Raw genomic sequence first — 19,248 nt, forward strand, 5'->3', positions numbered from 1 at the left:
CAGCTCCGCTCGCAACGACCCTGTCCTGACGGCACGCGGGCTGGGACTGTACGGGCGGCAAGTGGGCCGTGCTCTGTGCGGACCACTGGCCCCGGGCTCGTGGGGGGCATGCCCGCATGCCTGCTCACGCAGCCTGTGTGGCTTTGTGTGTGACGCCTGGATCACGGAGGGTGCTGGTGACCGGCTGGTGAGAGGAGACGTACTCCCCCTGCCCCGGCCCTGCAACCGCGGCCTCTGCGCCCCCTCCTCGGACTGCCTGTGGCAAGCCAGCACAGGCAGCAGGCAGCACCAAGTGCGGGACGCACGAGGCACACATTCTACCTTCCTAAGCTGGGAGGGAAGTTCGAACCATTTAGCCTCCTTAGAGGCAGAGCTTCCGAAGACGAAAGGTCAGACTACAAGGCCAACCTGGGAGGGACAGCAGACATGCCAGGGGAGAGGAGAAACCAAGCCTGAAGAGGAAGATCACGGGCGAAGGGCGCCCCCTGGCGGCTGTTAGTGACCCTGCTCTGGGAGGGTTTGCGAGTGCACCTGACACCGCAGGCCGCCCACCAACGGACGGCCCCACAGCTGCTCACGGAGCTCCGGGCAACGCTCCCAACAGCCGCGCCAGCACAACCCCGCCTGACTCTCCATCCCCAGCCACTGCCCACTGGCAGCGCGGGGCAACACTTTCCCACCAGAAGGACAGGGTGGCTGGCTGGCTGGCTGGCTGGCAGTGGGGACGATTCCCCCAGCAGCGCCACATCCCCGGGATGTTTCTCATAAATCATGACCCCCGCAGACACGACCGCCAGAAACATTATGATTCCACATGGTCACACAGCTCGGGCCTGAGGATCCCAGGGTGAGCAGACGCCACGACTTGTCTGACCGCCGGTATCACTGGCACACATCCCTTCAAGGAGCGGAACCTCAGAAAACTAGAGAAGATGGCCAGGCAAGCTGCCTCAGCAGAGCCCACACAGCATGCTCCCATCTCTCTGAGAGAACGGGCTCCACAGATGTCACCAGACTCGTCTGAGGGAATCAGAAGGAAATTTCAGCATTCAACAGGCAGGTGGAGGCGGGGATGAACTGGGAGACTGGGGTTGACATATATACAGTACTGATACTACACATAAAGTCCATGAGTAAGGACCTAGTGTACAGCACAGGGAAGTCTACTCAGTGCTCTGTGGTGAAGTAAATGGGCAGGAAATCTAAAAGAGAGGCAGAGAGATAGATAGATAGATGATTGATTCACTTTGCTGTACAGCAGAAATTGGCATAGCAGTGTAAAGCCACTATACGCCAAGAAATGAATGAATGGATGAATGACTTTTTACAAAAGGAGCACACTGGGCCCCCTAGAACGTGTGGAAAGGAGGAGTCCACACCCAGGGTGCAGCACAGTGCCAGGGCTGCCCTCGTGTTAGTCCACTGCCAACGGACTGCCTGGACCAGGCCTCTTCTACCCCAGAGAGCTCGACGCAGAGGTGGGGAGGCAGCCAGTTGTGGTCTCTGCAGTGCTCTGCTCTTACTCACGCAGCCATCCCAAGGCTGAGATCACCGGGAGAAGAAGGGACCCACAGTCCACCTCAGGCAGACACGACCGCCGTCACTCACTTCGCGGATGTCCCACTGCAGTTTCGTGTTTGTGTCCTTAGACTTGAGGAGGTCCTTCCTGGCCGTGTCCAGGTCTTCCTCCAGATCTGTAACGTGGAAAGAGAGGGCTGCCAGGCGCTCCTTCAACTGGCTCTCCTCCTGTGACTGCTTTTCTATGACTTCCTGAGTGCAATCACCTTAGTCAGGTCTTCCTCGTGGCTTAGAGAACCGTAGGAGAGTCTCTAAGGGAGAAAGGAAGCCTTAGCCCTGTTTTGAGAGGGAAGGAACACAGCACTTCCAGGCAATCGGTGAGGTCAAAACAAGGCACTAAGTGTACAAATCCAGGATGGATGGGTGGCTGGTACCTTCTCGTCCAGGGCCTTGTGGTGCTCAAACAGCAGTTTCAGTGCCCTGAGCACCTCCACCTCGCTGGTCATGTTAGCTGGGGACTGTGCCTGCCGCTTGCCCACTGTAATCCGGAAGGATGGAATGTACCGGGCAACCAGTAACCCCAGGTGCTCCAACAGCAGCTGCAGGGCAGGGCCAAAGGGGCACTTTCAACCTCATGCTTGACTTCAGGGCCGATAACTCCTTTCAGCCTCACGCTACAGCTGGAAACATGCTAAGGCACGTTGGAATCCTGTCAGTTCAGCCTAAAGTTAAGAGTGGACTTCCCCAGGGGCCCAGTAGTTAAGACTCCACCCTTCTGCAGGGGTCATGGGTTTTAATCCCTGATTGGGGAACTAAGATCCCGCACAAAGTGTAGCATGGACAAAAATGTAAGTTGAGAACTCCCCTCTCACAGGTACTAAAATTACATTAGCTCTCATCATAAATTTGAAGTAAGGTATGAGAACCACAAACTGATCCACCCTGGTCTTCTCAGTGGGAAGATGTGAAAAATGACTTGAAAATCAGACAGAGTTTAAAGACAGCAACACAGAGGCTAGCGGTGACCCACGTGGGGCAAATGTCAACACGTGAGAATCCCCCTGCTGACCCTGGTGTTGCTTCTTTCTGCTTTCAGTTCAGCAATTTCTCCTTCTCTTTTAAGAAGCTGCTCCCTGCATATTTTGAGTTCTACACTAGGAGTTGGAAACTCCTAGAAAACACTTAAATGAGAAACTAAATGCAAACATAAATTAAAAAGAGAGCAAGACTGTGAAGACTGACCCTGTCAAGTCTCTCCAGGCTTCACACAAAGGATCTCCTCGCCCCTCCAGAGAAGAGGGGGTCCACTGACCCCAAGACCACACAGACCACCACAACTCAGACTGGCCTTTGGCCTCCACCTCGACCTGGCAGGCACGCAGCAGGGGAGAACCCGGAATCCAAGCCTGCCTTCTCAAGACCCAGGGACGCCTGAGAAGCTTTCCAAAACATAAACCTAACAACAAAGTGGATAAAGAGATTCTTAAATGACACACAGACCAATGACCTAGAGCCACTGGGGAGAGTGAAGAATAAAGGGAAGGTCTACAAGGCCACCAAGCTTTGGAGTGTTCCTCTGGGACAAAGGCAGATGGCACCCCAAGGCCATCTGTTAGCCTGACTCCACTGAAGCCACCCAGTCATTCAGTCAACTGGGTAAAATGTAAAATTTATGTTATATGTATTTTACCACAATTTACATGCATGCAGGGCCATCCACGTGGTGAACTTGCTCAAGCTGAACCACACGGAGTCTTTCGTTCTTCTGTTTTTCTTTGCAGAAACAGAAAGATCCTGGGCTACGTATCCCCTACTACATACTGGGTGTCCAGCACCCAGAACAGTGCCCAGCACTTGTAAGAGGCATGTAGTAGACATGTGAAGCTATGAGGGTGTATGTCATACACATAAGCAGTAGGTACCCATCATTAAAACACTGGACACATTGCTCTGTGGTTTGTAAGATGGGAGACATTAACGGGCTTAGCCTTTCTGCTTCAAGGACTGACTCTCTAGCTCGATCCTCATGCCCCAGAGTCTCCTCCAGCCAGTGTATACTTTCCTTGGAAGAAGGGAGACGTTAAGGGGCTTAGCCTTTCTGCTTCAAGGACTGACTTGATAGCTCAGTCCACATGCCCCCGTGACTCCTCCAGCCAGTGTTTCCCTTCTTGTGGGGCCCCCGCCCATCCTCTACGTGGCATCTGCACAACCTCTTACAAGGTAAACTGCTGGGGTCGATCCTGCCCACTAAGGCCAAAATGCCCTGGCCAGCAGGGCCCACAACTATGCTAACAAAATGAAACACAACCCCAATGCTTCACTGGGTGAGGGCCAATCCGATGGGCGTAGTCCCTGGCTGCTCTCACCTTGTTGAAGTCCTTTAATGGACTGGAACCTGGTGGTCTAGAGTCGACGATAAGAAGGTAAAGGAGAGAAAAAGGCTGATATTCCTTGATTTATGCAGAAAGCCAGTAAAGCCCCTGAGACGGGACTTGCTCTGTTCACGGAGGCCTCAGGTGCCCTCTCGATGGAGTGAAGATGGAGAGCGCCTTCTCAAGAGGGTCTTAGAAGCCCGGGTAGGAAAGTGAACTCAGAGAGCCTCTGCACTCCAAGGGATCAGCCTGAGAGAGAGAGAGAGAGAGAGAGAGAGAGAGAGAGAGAAATACACGGGGACCAGAGCTCTGATGGAGCAAAGGTGTTTTAATCAAACATGGTGTGGGCATATAGACTGTCTTACAAGGTAGTTGTTCTCAGCAAAGATAAAGATTAAAATTCCAGACTTACAAAACATAGGTGATCCATATTAAAGGGAGAGAGAGTTGTATACAATCACTTTTACCGTATGGTTCACAGGAAGGAAGAGGGTACTTATCACTGTATAGAAAAACTAATGAAGGAAATGCCTGGATTCTTCAGCCCGCGGGAGAGGCTTGCCTCTCCTCTTCAGGAATTAATAAGGAGCAGAGAATTCCTGACAGATCCAAAACAGCACACAGGAAGCCTCTTGTTAAATGCTTCCTGACAATTCCCTCTATTTTATTAAATTTGTAAAAAAAAAGGTCTTGACCAAATGAGTTTGGTTAGTATTAACCAACCTTATAGAAAGGCGATGGTAAACAACAAATATAATTATCAAGACAATCACCAAAGCTACAGTTCCAGACCCGATACTGTGGGTAATACTTTGAAACCATCCTCGTGGGTCTAGCCCAGGTAATTTGTTCAGCTAAGGTTTCCAAATTAGGGGAAGAGGGCAGATTTTTAGAAAAGGTTTTAAAGATTTTCTTTTATAGTAATTGTACATTCAGAGAGGCATTATCACGTATATTTTGTAAATGAAATTTGATTTGTTCCCAGTTGTAGGCACTATGATTGACGTGAACAGGAATAACACAAAAAGCTTAAAGAAATAGAGGAGTTAATACAAGTATATAGTTTGCAATTAATACAAGTTACAGAACGTAAAAGTCTTATTAAATTGTAAATTTTCTATGGCTATAACAAAAGGAAGTGGGACACAGGCCTGTATAAAATATGACTGACTGTAGCAAAAGAAATAGTTACTATGACGACTGGTCCCTATGAAATGTCCGGTCCAAGTTCCAAGTTCTTCGGTGCTCTGATGCTCGCAGCAAGTTTCCAAATGGCCCATTGTTCAGACCCACTCTGTTTATCGAGGACGATCTTAGGAGGAGGTGGGGCTAATCCACGGTCAAGCCACTCAAGAAGTCGTTTGTCATAGTAATGTTCCATCATAGTGTCAGTGACCTTCCATATCACACACAGTGTTGTTAATATCATCTGAGCAGTCAGATAACCACATACCATGGGGTCCCCAATCAACAATTGTATGATTAGCCACAAACATTGATTTTCTTGATTTGGTTTGACATTTGTCCCAAGGAATGGGAGTATAAGTAAAGTTTTTATACGTAAACCCTTTGCATAAAGTTCTTTGTTCTTTCCCTAACTCTTTCCCTAAAGTTTCAGTAGTATAAACATGGTTTACAGACGAAGAAAGGGCAGTAAATAATCCAAGCAGTGTCTGAAAGTCTTCTTTTGGAGGCAGGACGAAAGCCCAAGTTTGTCAGCCCAAATTTGTCGGCTGACGTTTATGCACAATTTTGCTGGGCCCATGCACAAGGGAAGGACTTCATAGCCTAAAGAAATATTAATTAGTTTTCTTTCCTGCCCAGGGTGTGAAGGCCCTTTCATGTACTAGGGGAGAAAGCATATGTATAGAGTCATTAGTTGAAATGATTGGTCCTCTCTCTGTCCATTAGACCACCTGTAATAGAGGGGGGTTGGGTGTTAGTCTGAGCTTGAGCAGGGGGAGGCACAAGCCAAAAGACTGAGCATTGCCAGGAGAATGTATTCAGGACTCGGAGGCAACCCTTGTTGAGAGACCAAATTTTCAGCTTGATTAGTAGGGCTTTTATTTGTCTCCAAGTGAGGAGATCATCGGGGTGATGCCGCCGAGGGTGGTGCTTTCTGGAGATTTTTGGAGCAGACATGGCCCGTATTGGAATTTCTTCTTCCTGGGGTTCTTATTTCATCTCCATTTTGAATGCCGGGGGCCCCCTAGGGTCGAATCTTAAGAAGAGGTTAAAAATTTTAAAACAAATAAAGCTGTAGTAACAATAGTTATAGGTTTAGAAAATGTTAGAACCTAGTAAAGTCTGCTTTAGATAAGGAAGACAGTAGTGTACCTGTGTATTCCCCTTTTAAAAATTTTTTTTATTTGTAACTTTAGTGTGTGATGTGTTTGTTTTGACTATGTCTTGTGTCTGTGGATTATAAGGAATACCTGTAATATGTATTTATTGATAGGTATTACAATTTTATGAGGATCAGAGCCAATTAGAGTTTTAGTCCTAATTCTTCCACTGATAACGATTAGAGCAATTAAATCAAGGTCGGGTGTAAGTGACTTTATTTCCATAAAACGGGTATAGATCCATTTTACTGGGTGTTCTTGTTGGGCAATAAGTCCTGTGGGAGAATTAGAGGGGAGTATAAACAATTCTAGAGGTAAATCTATTTTGATGCGAGTAAGAAATTGTTTTTGTAATTTATTTTGCACCAAACAGAGTTCTTCTCGTGCCTCTTGAGAAAGTGAATGAGGGCTATTTAAATCAGGATCTCCTTTTAAAGTACTAAATAGACTATTCAGTTGATAATTAGCAATGCCTAAAGAAGGTCTAATCCAATTAATATCACCTAAGAGCTTTTGAAAATCATTTAAGGTTGATAATTTATCAGCACGGATCTGAGTTAGTTCGGGAGTAATGTGTTGCCTATTAACAACGAACCCCAAGTAATAGTAAGGTGTAGAGGTTTGAATTTTTTCAGGGTCAATGATTAATCTAGAGTTTTTAAAGCATAGTTGAGCTACACCAAACATGTGTTCAGTGTTTAAGATAGATGGAGCCGAAAACAATATATCATCCATATAGTGAATAACAAGAAAGTTAGGAAATTGCTTTCTCACAGGCTCAAGGGTTTTGGCTACGTAGTACTGACACATGGTGGGAGAATTCATCATCTCTTGTGGCAGTACAGTCTATTGGTACCGTTCATGAGGTCTAATATGATTAGGAGAAGAGAGAGAGAAAGCGAATCTCTATTCGTCTAAAGGGTGTAAAGGTATATTAAAAAAGCAATCTTGTCCTGGTTGCAATGCACCCATAGGTTTCACAGATGCACTAACTTTTCTAAGGTCTGTTAGGAGACGCCATTTGTTAGATTTTTTTTTTTTTTTAATGACAAAAATAGGAGAGTTCCAAGGAGAACAAGATTCTTCAATATGTTTTAATTCTAGTTGTGCATCTATAAGTTCCTTAGCCGCCTGTAATTTCTCTTTCGTGAGGGGCCACTGCTCTGTCCAAATAGGCTCGTCATTCTTCCAAGTTATTTTAATAATTGTATTGTTTGTTAAATGAGCAGTGGCCCCCAGGGAAAATGTGGGATGTATATCTCAGTATGTCATATCTTATATCTTTTTATTAAAAGCATATATCTCACTTTTCCTTAGCAACTATGAAGTGTCTTGTATATTAGCATTTTATAGATTGGTGAATATATTTATATTTATATATATCAATATATTATACATTATAAAATATATTTATTAATAGTTTAAAATCTCTTTAGTTTTTCTGTAAGAAAAACTTTGTGTAAGAGGAATTTAATGTTTAGTAATTAATGTTTTAAAATCTTATTTTATTTGGAAATGACCTAGCTGTTTAATAAACTTTTATTATTTAGTTTTAGTACAACTCTAGAAATTTAAGTTATTCTAATCCTAAGAGACTATTTTAGATTATAATAACAGATTATAATAATAGATTATTCTATTAAAACTATAATTACTTTTAACAGTTTATCCAAAAGTTTTTATCTCATACATATATATATATATCTATATAAAGAGTTACCTTTTTGTTGACAAATTTAGTTTACCTTAAACCTAGGCATAAGAAAAGTATTATATAATGTTGATGACTTAAGACATGTCTTAATTAGATTAGCAAACAATTATATTTAAATTATATTCATATTTAAATAATTATATATATTTAATATTTTTCAGTTCACGTGAATTTGAATTTAAGTAGAGCTCGTTAACTTCATAGTATCTAAAACCAAAGCTGGTATATCGATGGCAACACTGCCAGATGTTGAGGGTTTCAGGTAAAAGATGGAATTTGTCTCAGGTTTTTGCTGAAGGGGACCTGGGGGGTCCCTGCTTGCAGTTTTCTGGAATAGGTTTCCTTTCAATGCCAGATTTAGACTTACAATCTTTAGCCCAATGCATTCCTCTACTGTAGCGAGGGCAGATTTTTGGAGGTCTTTTATCTTTATATATTTTTCTTTTCTTTTTTTTTTAAGCTTTCTTAGGGCCATCCCTTTTTAAATGGTTCTTATTTCCACATGTAAAGCATCCTTTATTTCCCTTTCTTAAGGCAGCAGCTATTGTTTCAGCTACCATTTGCATCTTTTGAGTTTCTAATCCTAGATTGCGACAAGCCTTGAAATAATCAATAGTCCCTTTCTCACGAATTGGAGCTATAGCTTTTTGACATCCCTGATTTGCATTATCACATAATGCAAGTAATTTGCAAGTAATTAAAGGTGTTTTAATCAACATGGTGTGGGCATATATACTGTCTTACAAGGTAGTTATTCTCAGCAAAGATAAAGATTAAAATTCCAGACTTACAAAACATAGGCGATCCATATTAAAGAGAGAGAGAGTTGTAAAGCAAATAATTTCTCTAGTTGCCTTTTGGCTTCTCCAAATACACTACGGGAAATAGTAGTTTCTAATCTAGCTAAAAAATCAGCATGCATTTCCTTAGATCCCTGAACTTTAAATAAGTGATGAAGTAAAGTAGAAAAGTGATGGGGCTTTCCAGCCTTTTTACCCATGTCTTAGTACTTACTGGCCTCAATAGGCCCTGCGGTCACTCCGTCCAAGAATCTGCCTACGTGTACCAAGTCCCTGTTCTGGGTGCCACTTGTTGAGGTCCTTTAATGGACCAGAACTTGGTGGTCCGGAGTTGATGATAAGAAGGTAAGGGACAGAAAGAGGCTGATAGTCCTTGGCTTATGCAGAAAGCCAATAAAGCCCCCGACACGGGACTTGCTCTGTTCACAGAGGCCTCATGTGCCCTCTCAATGGAGTGAACACACAGAGTGCCTTCTCGAGAGGGTCTTAGAAGCCCGGGCAGGAAAGTGAACTCAGAGAGCCTTTGCAGAGCTCCAAGGGATCAGCCTGAAAAAGAGAGAGAGAGAGAGAGAGAGAAAGAAAGACACGGGGACCAGAGCTCTGATGGAACAAAGGTGTTTTAATCAACATGATGTGGAAATATATACTGTCTTACAAGGTAGTTATTCTCAGCAAAGATAAAAATTAAAATTCCAGACTTACAAAACATAGGCGATCCATATTAAAGACAGAGAGAGTTGTAAGCAGTCACTTTTACCGTATGGTTCACAAGAAGGAAGAGGGTACTTATCACTGTATAGAAAAATTAATGAAGGAAATGCCTGGATTCTTCAGCCCGCGGGAGAGGCTTGCCTCTCCTCTTAATTCCTGAGTATTCAGGAATTAATAAGGAGCAGAGAATTCCTGACAGATCTAAAACAGCACACAGGAAGCCTCCTGTTAAATGCATCCTGACATCCCCTCAGGCCACTCTCCTTACAGGACTTGGGCCGAGGCCAAGTTCTTCCTTGTCTTGGCCTTTGCCTTGGGGTTGCAGCACTGAAAAAGCGCCCACAGGCGGGCCCTGCTGCAACCCATCCTCGCGGATGGGGGCAGCCCCCCACTCGGGGGCAACTGCTGTTTCATGGCAGGATACCTCCGCTCCTGAGCTAAAACCACCAATCTCACACTACAACCACTGCTATTCACACTATGACCACCGCTCTCACACACACTGCTCTCACACACCACTCTCACACACACCGCTCCCACACTATGACCGCTGCTCTCACACTATGACCACTAGCACCACTGTCTCAAGGAGAAATGGCATGAAGGCTCTGCCTCCAGCACGTCTCCTACGAGCCCGGAACTGGAACCCACTCAGTCACAAGGGGCTCTGTGGTAACAGGGGGGCTGGGCTCAGGCCCACCGTCAAGGGTGCAGAGAGGGGGGACGGGCTGCCAAAAAGACGACAGGTGAGTGTGGGGTGTGGGAGAAGGAAGGCCGTGCCCGTGGCTCAGGCCCCCAGTCAAACATGACCCTGCAAGGTACTGGGTCACAGTCGAACCGACCAGTATGAACTCCTTCAGAAACCACCACCCCTGGGAATGAGCACATCTTCTAAGTGGGCTTCTGCCCCCCTTTAAGCCCCAAACAAGCCTCCAGTGAGGCTACTGAAAGGGCACCCATGAACTCAAGGGCGTCCCCAGAACCCACCCGGCTGAGGAGGACTCACCACGCTAGCTGCCCCTCACTCTCACCTTGAGCTCGGTCCTCCCTGACTGACTCCCTCACTCGAGCTCAGCAAGGGCTTGACCAACCTCGCTCCAGGCACTTAAAATGAACCCACAGTGGGTACAGGGGTTCATTCAACCTGCTGTGAACTCGCCCTTTTAACTTCGACCCTGGGCTGTCAGACGACTCTGCCCCGTGGGGGCTGCAAGGTGGAGGTTCAGGGGTGTCCCTGCCTCGAGCCGCGACAGCCAGCGCCTCCCAGAGCCCACCAGGTGCTGCACCACCCTCCGCCCCCGAGTCTCCCACCCCTCTCCTGGCCCCACTCCCACCCTTGCGGCTCTCCACTAGCCAGAGCACAGGCCACTTGCTCCTGGCTCAGCCTGGACCTCTGCTGTCATTTGAGGACCTCGGTCCCCAGGGTGCTTGGGGTCCTATATCCACCCATCTCACGAATTACACACTCTGGGAGAGACAGAGTACAGTTTGGGGTCCCGCATGCAGTTCACCCTGAACACGTTCTCTCTTTTTGGCTTTATCTACTGGAGTTCTCTGAGATGTGTTTTTAAAACCTCAACTGTTGCTTTCAAAAAGACTGTAAAATCACTGTGCTCAACTTTAAGAATAAAATCTTCATTTTCCACCTTAAAGTGAAACTGGAGGGAAGACTAAAAGCAGTCATTTTTCCAAACTGAAATAGAAAACCCACATGTGACCATGTCACAGAATACAGGTCACGTAACCCCTCCCTCCTCAGCCTTGGCCTCCACCGCCAGCAGCCCGTCATCGCAAGGCCTGCCCTGGGCCGGCAGGGGCAAGGGAAGAGGGGAGACCGGCTCCTCTGTGTCCAGGCCGTGTGGGCTGCTTGCTCCACCTCCTTCCCAAGTTCACATGGCACTGAAACAGCCCGGGCAAGCTGAGGATTCTGACCAGAAACACAACCGTGGGTACTAAGCAAGGACCCCTGGTTCTTGTTTTCCCCAGTATCAAAGTTGATCAATACAAGTACTGTGACTGTTACATGCGGCTTCAGATGACAGAATACACCCAGGGTGTCCCCACTTCCAGTGACAGATGCAAGCAGCTTGTAGATCAGCCTACCGAGAACTAGAAAAGCTAAACACAGTTTAAAAAGAGGTCCTTAGGCAGCCACAATCCAAGATTTCAAACAAAAGGGAAGCCCAGTGAGGGAGCTGAAGACTGAGAGGCCCGCTCCTTCCCTCGGGCCATCTGAACAAAGCCAACTCTGCGAAGAAAAGGCAGGAAAAAAGTCAAGCGGAGGGGACTGGATAACACAGCTCTGGACGGTTCCTTGGGCTGGGAAGACAAAAATTTGAGTGCAGGCCTAGTGAATCAGTTCGGATGTCAGAAAATGGACCCAACACTCTGCCCAAACTGGTTGAGCACTATCTGTCACCTCGTGGTGCTCAGGAGACAGATGGTGGGCTTCAGGACCTGCTGAGAAGAGGGCGGCCCTGGGAGGCAGCCCAGGCTTCCAGATGGAGACGCGGGAAAGCTCCTCCCTGGGCTCGGGGGGAAAGGTGGGTGAAGGCTGCTGAGACTGAGCTTACAAGGAACCCCCAGCCTCAAGTCCATCAGGCCCTGAGTAAACAGACAGCTCTGTCCCCACTGGAGGTCTGTGTCAGAGGAGACTCTGGCGAAGACAGCATCACTCAGAACCTCTAGGGTTTTCCAAACATAATGTCCAACATGCAATCAAAAAACCAAAAGAGGGTGTAACAACAAACAGGACCAAGAGAAAAAAAAAAACTGAACCAGATCCAGAGGTATCAGATGTATATCAGCATATCAGAGGTATGCTAGAGGTATCAGATGCAAATGTCACCTGTTGAAAAATATACTTGACAAAAGGAAAAATTTCTGAGAATCAAAATCAACTCTCGAACTTTACAATAACAGTGACTGAATTTAAGAACTCAGTCTCTGGCCTTAACATCACATTGGACATAGCTGAAGAGATGATCAGTGAACTGAAAGATGGGTCAGGTAAAAAATATATATAAGAGAGAAAAAAAGGATAGAATATAGTGAAGGAGCCCCTTGTTAAACTACGTTGTTAAAAAGTATAAATGGGGACTCTCATGGTGGAGAAAAGAGAAAGGGGAATAAGAAATGCCTCCAGGGGTTGAAACGAAAGACCCTCTTGATGAAAGTGAAAGAGGAGAGTAAAAAAGCTGGCAAAACTCAACATTCAAAAAAATGAAGATCATGGCATCCGGTCCCATCACTACGTGGCAAATAAATGGGGCAACAATGGAAACAGTGACAGACTTTATTTTGGGGGCTCCAAAATTACTGTAGACAGTAAAATTAGAAGATGTTTGCTCCTTGGAAGGAAAGCTATGACAAACCTAGACAGCATATTAAAAAGCAGAGACATTATTTTGCCGACAAAGGTCATTTTGTCAAAGCTATGGTTTTTCCAGTAGTCATGTATGGATGTGAGAGTTGGCCCATGAAGAAGGCTGAACGCCAAAGAATCGATGCTTCTGAACTGGGGAGTTGGAGAAGACTCTTGAGAGCCCCGTGGACTGCCAGGAGAGCCAACAAGTCACTCCTAAAGCAAATCAGACCTGAATATTCACTGCAAAGACTGATGCCGAAGCTCCAATACTTTGGCCACCTGATGTGAAGGACTGACTCATTGGAAAAGAACCTGATGCTGGGGAAGACTGAAGGCAGGAGGAGAAGGGGACGACAGAGGATGAGATGGTTGGATGGCATCAATGACTCGATGGTCATGAGCCTGAGCAAGCTCGGGGAGTTGGTGATGGACAGAGAAGCCTGGTGTGCTGCAGTCCATGGGGTCGCAATGGGTCAGATACTGAGCGACTCAACTGGCTGACAGGGACAGTGGCAAGAGTTGGTTCAAGAATCAGACCACTGACTCAAAGATGAAACCACACATTGGTTTCAGCAGCTCTGCAGGTGCCTAAGGCAAGAAGAGCATGTTCAAGCGCTCAGAGGAAAAAAGGTGTGGCTTTTAGTGGCACAGCAACACTGAGAGCTGACTTTCCAAGAACAAAGAAGTCAGAAGATAATGGACTGGCATCTGTAAAATGCTGAAAAACAAATAACCACCAACCTGGAATTCTATACTCAACAAAAATACTCTTCGAAAGTGAAAGCAAAATAGAGACTTTGAGGGCAAATGGAAATGAGACAACTCATCACCCACACACATGCACTAAAAAAATATTCAGGCAGTGCTTTGGGAAAAAGAAAAGTAGTCTCTGACGGAAATATAAAAAACAAGTAGAGACCAACAACGAGGTAACTGTGAGGGTAAATATTAACTCTACAAAACAATGATGTTAACGCCAAATATATATCTAACAGTTCAAAGTGTAACAGTGACAGGAGGAAACAGTCGAGTCAGGGAGGCAGTAAAAGTACTAAGTTAGTCTTGAGTGTAAAACACACGCTGTGTCTGCAAATGCGCACCTAACAACCTGACAGAGGAGCACAGAACTAGAGAAACACTTCATAGCTTTAAAAGAAGGCAAGAGCAAAGAACACAGACTAGGTGGGACAAACAGAAAACACACAGCAGCATGGTGTCTACACACTGAATATCAACATTATAAACAGAGCAAATACTCTCATTAAAAGATAAAGTGTCAAACTGATTCCAATGAAGACTGTACACTATTCACAGAGCTACATGTTAAGATGGAATATCTTTTAGACAGGTGAACCTAAAAGATACCTAGGCCAACAAGGACAGAAAACTGATGTGGCAATATCACTGTCAAATAGTCTCTAAAGAAAGAAGCATTATTAGTGATAAAAAGGAGCATCTCATACTGACACAAGTTCAGTCTAGAAAGAAGATGAGGATTCTAAATTTGAATGTACCTAATAACATAACCTCAAAATATCAATACATAAAAACTGACAGAAATAGAAAAGGAGTAACAGCCGAGTTCATAATCCCAGTGGGAGACGTTAAAGACACATCTCTCGTGGAACGGCCCCCTGGTATGTAGTCACCTGCAGCCATGAAGTACCTGGAATGCGGCTGGCTCTACAATGAGATGCGCTGCAAGCCTGAAACACACACTGGATTTTAAAGACTTAGCATGAAAAAAAGAATGTGAACTATTTCATTAGGTTTTATCATGTTGATTACACACTGAAATGATATTTTATGTGTGCTAAAATAAAATATATACAGGTAATTTCACCTACTTCTGCTTTTACTCAACGTGGCTACTGGAATCTGAATTACATGAGTGACAAGCCTGATCTGACTGATACACATGGAACATTGCATCCCACTGATACATATTATTTTCAAGAGCCCAACGAACATATAACAAAAAGAATATATATTGGGCCATTAGGAAAGCTCAAATTATTTCAAAGGACTGAAATAATGCAGGGTATACTTAGGGACTGCAACGGGCTGACGGTTTATGGGCCCTCAAACTTCACCCGGCAGGTGGTGATGATCCTAGGAGGCAGGCACTCTGGGAGGGGTCAGGCCAGGGGGGAATGGGCTCCTGTGCTGCGAGAACAGGGAGAAGAAGCAGGCAGTCTAGGAACCAGGAAACAGGCCTCACCAGACGAGGCACCTGCTGGTGAGCTTGGGACTCCCCAGCCTCCAGGCCTACAAGAAACAACTTTCTGTTGTTTATCAGCTAGTCTACGGGATTTATAACAGTAGCCCAAAAAGACGAAGACAGGGCTCTTCATGGAATTAAGCTAGAAATCAAAAAAGGGTCACTAGAAAAACCTCCCCAAACATTCCGAAGTTAAATGACATACTGCTTGAAGAATTTCCTGATTAATAATTTTAAAAAACACAATGAAAATTAGAAAATACTTTTCCTTAAAAGATAATGAAAATCTGGCTTATTCAAACTTGTGGGATGCAGCGAACTATGTTTAGAGGGTAACTTAAAGCCTTAAACACGTATACTGGAAAAGAAGGACGGCTAAAAATCAATTAAGCCTCTCTCCCAAGAAACCAGAAAAAACACCATAGCGAATGAAACACAAGGCAGATGGGAAAAAAAAAAAAAAGAGCAGAAAACAAGGAAACAGAAAGCAAATATGAAGTTTCTTTAAAAAGAAAGCCAAAAGTTGGCACTTTGAAAGGAATGATAAAACTGATAAACCCCTAGAAAGACTTATTAAGAAAAAGAGACAAAGCACAAATCACCAGCATCAAGGATTTTTAAAAGGGGAGACAACACATCTTGCAGATAAGAAAGATATTATGAACCACAGTTCACTTACTAATTGGAGAGTCTGCTCATCTCAATAAATTCCTAGCAGGGGGGAAATGCTTTACTGAAATAGACCCAAGAAGACATACAATATGAGAAAATTTTATTTGCATAAAAAAATTACATCTGAAATTAAAAGCCTCCCCACAATGAAACCAACCGGTTTTGCCAATCAACTCTTCCAAAATTCTAGGGAAGAAAACAGTCATCTCACAGGAATTCTTGCAGTAAACAAGGAACACTCTCCAACCTTGTTTTATAAGACTAGCATAACCTTGATACTAAATCCAACCAGGAAGAAGTACAAGAAAGTAAAATTACAGACTCTGAGTATAGATGAAATAATCCTAAATAAAACACTAAGAAATAAAGTCCAACTGAAGGAGAATACATTGAGATCAGGTTGGGGTTGTTTTAGAATCACAAAATTTTTAAAAGTTAAATCACCACATAAAAGAAAAATCACCTGTTTCAAAATCTGCAGAAGATAAACTTAAGAATTTTTAATGTAATAATTTTAGCTCATGACTAAGAAAAAACTGCTTAGTAAACTAACAGAGAAGAATTTACATATTTTGATAAAAATATCTACAAAAAAGCTAATATCCTGTGTGATGGTGAAATAGTGAAAGCTTTTCCTCTGATAATTGGACAGAGACAAGGATACTTATTCTCACTACTTCTGTTCACCACTGTACTGGAGATCCTAGTCCATACAATAAGTCAAGAAAAAGGAAAGGGTTATCACAGTTGCAAAGGGGAAAAAAGAACTTATTTGCAGACATAATTGTGTATACATAAAAAAATACAATTAGAATGATTTGAAGTAAGTGGATTTACCAAGGGAATATAGAAAAGTCAATTCTATCTCTATTAGGAATTTATAATGGCACTGAAAATATCAAGTTATCTAATTAAACATGTGCAAGACATACAGCAAACTATAAACTTCTAAGATAAATAAGATCTAAAAAAATGGAGAGCTATCTGTATTGTGTTCATGGATTATAAGAATAACATAAAAGGCACACACACACACAGAGTTAATCGTGTGAGGCGATGCGTATGTGGGGCACTCATTCCACGACGTCTATGGGCATCAAGTCATCACAATGTAGACTTGAAATACACAAAAAATGTATCTGTCAATGACTCCTTAGTGAAGCTGGGGGTCTAAAATCAGCACCTGGCACCTGGTAGCTGGCAGGTGTGGGAACCCGGGTTCACGTGCAGGCTGTACACACTCTTAATCACAGGTGAGACTTGAGGCAACCCAGCAACTCTCCATTTTTTTCTCTGTTTTGCTCTGTTCCCCTTGCCATTTGTGTTTAACAGATACCCAGTATCGAGTGAGCAGCGTCAATGCAGCAATAATGTTTCCCCATCTAAGGCGGGAGCATGTAACACCAACAGACTTCCCATCGCCCCGAGATAACTGGGGTGCCCCATCACAACAGAAAGCAAAGAAACACGACAGTCCCCGAGAGAGAGCTGCCCCACGGCAGGGGGAACTAGGTCCACCAGACGTCCCAAGGGGACCCCCAGGGGCTTGGAGCCCAGGCTGGGCCCCTCAGCTTGAGGCCACACTTGCCTTTCCACCATTCTGGGGGTCCTGGCAGAAGAAAGCCAGGCCAAGGAAGGGGGAGGGTGTGGCCGGCCCGTGGGACTCAGGGCAGGACTGACTTGGGTCTGTGCTGGGCTCCACGTCCAGTCACCACCCTTGGAGTGTACAAAGCTCTTGGGATCATTGCAGGTTTTTGGCAAAAAGCAATGGAGCTGAAGTCACTTAGGATGGCTTTTAAGGAAAAAAATCCTCACTGAGGATTCCCTCAGCGCCAGCCTCGGCCCCTAGGGAGATGCAGACTCCTGGTCATCCATGGCTGTGCCCGCAGCCCACCAGCTCCAGGAAAGGACTCCGCCTTCTCTTCTCTGTGTGCCATGAACCTGCACAGTGGGCCTTCAGAACCTCAGGAGACTCACCCCACCCCCACTGTAGCCAGAACCCTCCCCAGGCATTAAAACAGCTGTGGAGTCACTTTGGCCCAAGCCCTGGTTACGGATCCCTGGAGCCCACTACAGCCTCTACAGCATGATTAATCAGGCCCTTTATACACAGATTCCTGCCTGTCAGATCTGAGCTTTGGATTCATGGTCAGCTCTGTCCCTCCCGTGGCAGCCAGGTGGGCCGCAATGCAGACAAAGGAGCTCAGGAGCTGAGTGTCAAGGGAAGCACTGAAAGGACAGCGATGGATGCAACCTGTTGCAAACTGAAGGAGGGTCCCTGCATGCCTCAGAAACGGCCTCTGGTGTGCAGGTGTGGAGGAGGGCCCCCACAGTGCAAAGCAAAGAGAGGTACTCAGGGGCAAAGGCTCTTGGCCTCTCCGGTAGCAGCTCCAGGTGGTAGCTCGTGAACAGTGGACAGCCAATGTGGTCACATGAGCGTGACACTTATTCCCTTACAAAGAAAGAGAAAGGGGGCAGGGTGTGGGAGTACCCGGAGGGTGTGGTGGGGGGGATGAAGAGAGGTGTCCCTCCTCTCTTCAGCGCAAATTGCTTTTGTGAGTCTCAGAGCTGCCAGAAGGCAGTTACCAAGTCAGGTCCCCACAGTATCCAGTGTGGGCTGGGTGCCTTAGCCCCCGTCACATGGACAAGCCACACCACATGGCTTCCCTGAGTTCTAACAGAAGATCTGGGGGGTTTGTCTAGGTACACACTTCCTTACTGTAGCTGTGTTACCCACTTCTGTGAGCCCCCGTTTTGTCCTCTAGATAAAGGACATCAATTGCTACCTTAGCAGGTTGCCAGCTTAATCCCATGAAGACTAATTAGGGTCTACAATTAATTAATTCTACAATTAATATCTGGCCTTAAGAGATATCAATGAATAGCTGGCCTTAAGAGATATCAATGAATAGCTGGCCTTAAGAGATACTGGGCTTCCCTGATAGCTCAGCTGGTAACGAATCCTCCTGCCATGAGGAGACCCTGGTTTGATTCCTGGGCTGGGAACGCTGAGCCGCTACAGAAGGGACAGGCTACCCACTTCAGTATTCTTGGACTTCTCTTGGGGCTCAGCTGGTAAAGAATCTTCCTGCATTGCAGGAAACCTGGGTTCAATCCCTGGACTGGGAAGATCCCCTGGAGAAGGGAAAGGCTACCCACTCCAGTATTCTAGCCTGCAGAATTCCATGGACTGTATAGCCCATGGGGTTGCCAAGAGTTAGACACGACTGAGGGACTTTCACTTCACTTTCAAGAGACATGACCTGAATCCAGATTAAACTGGAGTCTCCCAGTGTCATCTGGCATTTCTTCCCTGAAGCCAGCCAAAATTCACATAGGAGCATTTCCAGGGTCTCCACGTAGCCAGCTGGACAGAAAATCCAGTGTGGTTCAAACAAGCTGACAGACAAGCAGGAGAGGACTCACGGGCAGATGGCCTCCCTCCGGTCTCAGGGGAGCTCCGGGACCACAGCAGGAACCGGCGCTCTCAACCCCCGGGCTCAGCAGCGCCCTCCTTTTCAGGCCGGC

Source organism: Bubalus kerabau, unplaced genomic scaffold (assembly GCF_029407905.1).
Source record: "Bubalus kerabau isolate K-KA32 ecotype Philippines breed swamp buffalo unplaced genomic scaffold, PCC_UOA_SB_1v2 scaffold_54, whole genome shotgun sequence".
Lineage (NCBI taxonomy): Eukaryota > Metazoa > Chordata > Mammalia > Artiodactyla > Bovidae > Bubalus > Bubalus kerabau.